At 39.2% G+C, this 3,982-nt stretch overlaps 1 pseudogene; it reads right to left on the bottom strand.

Moving 5' to 3' along the window:
* Window positions 1-3,546: 3,546 nt before the first annotated feature.
* The window catches only part of LOC114045002, a 730-nt pseudogene continuing 294 nt past the window's right edge, over window positions 3,547-3,982 (bottom strand).

The raw sequence follows: 3,982 nt of genomic DNA, 5'->3' as shown, positions 1-3,982 counted from the left end.
CCCTCCCCCCCTCTCCTTCCCTCTTCTGAAAATGGTAGGCAGTTTGATATAGTTTATACATGTGCTATTACATATAACATTTTTCCATATTTGTTACAGTTGTGGAAGAAGAAACAGATCAAAAGGAAATAAAACCATGAGAAAGAATAAAGTAAGTGAAAAAAAATGCTTCGATCTGCATTCAGAGTCCATCAGTTCTTTATCTGGATATGGATAGCGTTTTCCTTTGTGAGTCCTTTGTCCTTGTCTTGGATCATTGTGTTGCTGAGAAGAGCTGAGTCATTCATAGTTGATCATCACACCATGTTACTGAAAACTGGGTACAATGTTTTCTTGGTTCTGCTCATTTCACTTTGCATCAGTTTGTGCAATTCTTTCCAGGTTTTTCTGCAATTTGCATTGCACAGTAGTATTCCATTGCACGTTCATATTACTGCAACTCGTTTAGCCATTCCCTAATTGATAGACATCCTCTCAATTTCCAATTCTTTGCCACCACAAAAAGAGCTGCTATAAATATTTTTTCTACCTGTGGGTCCTTTTCCCTTTTTATGGTCTCTTTGGGATACAGACCTAGTAATGGTATTGCTGGATCAAAGGGTATGCCCAGTTTGGTTTGCTTTTGGGCACATGAACACAAGTCTTCCTGATTCCAGGCCTAGCACTCTATCCACTGTACCACCTAGCCATGTCCTAGTAAATGCCTACCATCTAGTAGCTGAAGTATTGGAATACTTGGGTTCAAGCAAGACTTGGGTTCAAATCTTAGCTTTGATACTAGTTACGTGAACATACATGAGTTCGCTTAATCCAAGTCTTAGCATTTTTATCTTTAAAATGGAAATAATAATACTTCTAAGGAGTGTAGTCAATTTTCAACATTCATGTGGTTAACTTTTACGACTTCAGGCATTCATGTGATTTTATTAGTAGTCTCATTTTCCCTTTTGCATTGGCAATTGTGCACACTTGTGGCTATGTGTAATAGAGAAAAAAAATGAGAGGTGCAATGTGTACACGTGTATGGAGCAGCCAGTATCTTACAAAGTGATTCACTGGTCTTGTTCACTCTGCTGTTGTAGAGAGCTCCCCATGCATTTGTTACTTTTTTTCATTGTTTGCCTTCAAAACTAAAGTTTTGTGCTGCAATTATGCCCCCAAAGCATAGTGCAAATCCTTTGAGTTTTAAACCAGGATATGCAAAACAAGTGATACGGCTTAGTGAGAAAATCAAGGTTTTGGATAAACTTTGAGCTGAAATGTCTGTAGCTGCAGTCAGGGAGGAGTTTGGTGTTAATGAATCAACCATTAGTTCCATCTGCAAAAAGGAGGAAAGGATTCCTAAAAGTATTTGTGAATCCACTCCAGAAAACGCTAAAGTAACTTCTCAAGTGCACAGTATCTCATGAAAGATTACAGTTTTTGGTGGTTGGGGGAGCCTAATACCCTTTTCCCTCATGGGTGCAATGTATCAACATTTGTATTTTTGACGTTTTGTGCTGTTTTCTAGGAATGTAACCTTGAGTAGGTTGGGGATTGACTGTTATCTCTCTGAGAGTTGTTATGAAGCTCAGAGGAGACAATGAATGTAAATCTCTTTGAAAATCTTGAACCTCTATAGAAACATTAACTGTCATCGCCACTACTACCACCACCATCCTTTCATCACTGGGGCTCCCAATCTTGCACACGCTGAAGATACAGAGGCCAGTTCAACCCCACTTTGACTGGCCTGGCAGCTTTGACCTGCTCAGGTTCCAACTTGGGCTAGTTTGCCCCTACTTAGACAACCTAGCCTCCCCACTTCCCCATCCTAGGGGCTCATTATATTAATGCTAAACTTAATTGTTGTTCATCCTTCATTCTCAAAGAGGACCAGTGGCATCACATATCTTGACTTATGTGTAAATTGGATTTAAGTGAGGAAGAGCTGAGCAAAGTTATCAGTCTCATTCTCTCCTCTAGAGTCTTGGAAGTCTGGCGTCAAGACACAAGTCAAGACGTGCAGACACCTGATCAAACTAGCCCTACAGCAGTTCATATCTCCTGAACTCAAGAGAGCTGTCAGCCTCCCTCTGCCCAGAAGCTAGGATTTCAGGAGCGCACCACCCTGCCTGACAGCTTTTTTCATTCAGCTAAAAATGGTCCTGAGTCAAGTTACTGCCCTTCTTCATTTATGTTCAGCATTTGGTGAATTCTTGTGGAAGTGGATAAAATGATAGATTTTTATAATTGAATGTTATAATTGAATGAAAGTGTTGAATGTAGGCTCATCCTCTGAAAGAATCTTAAGGACCACTTTAGCAGCAGTTTGGATGATGGGGATGATACACACACAATGCATACACATATATGTATGTACACATATATACACATATACATATATGCATATAGACATGTGCACACATATATACACACATACACACATATACACACATACACACATATATGTACATCTTCCTACATAGTTTTGACCTTTTACTGGGTGTTTGTATTTTGAGAGCTTTTCATTCTACATAGTTTGGAGATTATGAATGTTTTCTAGGGTAACAGTGATTAAAAATGTGGATCTTAAAATATTTTTGTAGTTCACTGTAATGTCCCAGGGATGATGGGCAATAATGCTCTCATTCCAGCCCCGCTTATATGCTGAATTCTCAAGGATATTTTGAGGTTTGCATTTGTAATACAGAAGTTTGTCATCTGGCAGTTTGCGAAGCATACTGAGCCTCTGGTGTATAATTCTGGCCACTTGATCATGTCTTTCTAGGTATTTGGTAGGTGCTAAATTTTTGCAAAACCTGCAGTAACATGTTGCTTAGTTTGTATACTTCCCTACATCGATCAATACGTCAGGGATCCTTCATAATGATCTTTCTGGAGTTTCTGGCAGCAAAGAGCTGATTCTGAATCACTGTCAAGAAGCCCTTTATTTCTGTAAACAAACTCGCTTGACTCGCTCCTTTGTTACTTTGTGTGTGTGTGTGTGTGTGTGTGTGTGTGAAGGTATTGTCAGTAGCAGTCCTGTTTCCTGCCCCGATTTCATTCTTGAATCTTAGTCATTTCATAGACTCCTTCCCAAGGTAGACTTAGATCAGTTACAGTCAATAAGTCCAGGGGCGTTTGTCTATTAACCAGCCTTTCCCTTTGTGTTCTGAAGTGGCATCCTTTTGTTTAGCAAGTATTTCTGTATATTTTTAACTTGCTTGTCACTGCAGGATGAAGATAGCTGCCAGTCCTTTTCCTCCTTTTTTGATGAGAAAATGCTCATCTTTCTTCAAGCCTTTGGGTGGTGAGCCCTGTGCTGTGTTAATATCATACTTTTTTTTGCTTAGATGCTTTCTAAGTCCATTGAAAGGTCATTTTACTGTGTAATAAATTAAGAATGTGTTAAATGCCAGGTGCTGGGCTAGGCACTATGTGTTAGGTGCTCAAGATACAAAGAAAAAAGTGAAATAGTTCCTGTCCTCAAGGAACTTACATTCTTCTTCTTCTTTTTTGCTTGAAAATATTTTTATTTCAATGCAATTTTAGAGCATGGTAGGTTTTAGATCTTATTGAAGGCAGCAACATCCATGGATTGCACATAGTCTTCAAAGGTAGTTATCTGTTCCTCTAGCATATCTGTCCCAACTTTATCATCTCCACCTACACATCGTATCTGAAGCTTCTTGATGTCTTATCTCACTGGAACTAGTTTAGAAGATCCCCAGACCAAGCCATCTGCCTGAATGCTTCTGACACATTCTTCCAATTTTGCCATATCTGTCTCAACATCCCAAGGTTTTACATGCAGTAAGATGGAAGATTTGGCAACAATTGCAGGTTTTTTTTTTTAATTTCTTTGATTCATACTGAGCAAGGCTTTCTTCTCTTAGACTCTTTGTTTTTTCACTTTCCTCCTCCTCCTCATACCCAAAAAGATCAATGTCATCATCATCTTTGCTATCTGTAGCTCCACCACTTCCTGTGGTATCTTCTA

The sequence above is a fragment of the Vombatus ursinus genome, unplaced genomic scaffold (genome assembly GCF_900497805.2).
Source record: "Vombatus ursinus unplaced genomic scaffold, bare-nosed wombat genome assembly UNPS02014775.1, whole genome shotgun sequence".
In the NCBI taxonomy this organism is placed as follows: domain Eukaryota; kingdom Metazoa; phylum Chordata; class Mammalia; order Diprotodontia; family Vombatidae; genus Vombatus; species Vombatus ursinus.
Note: the sequence above shows the minus strand (reverse complement) of the source record. Positions and strands in the feature narration are given on the sequence as shown.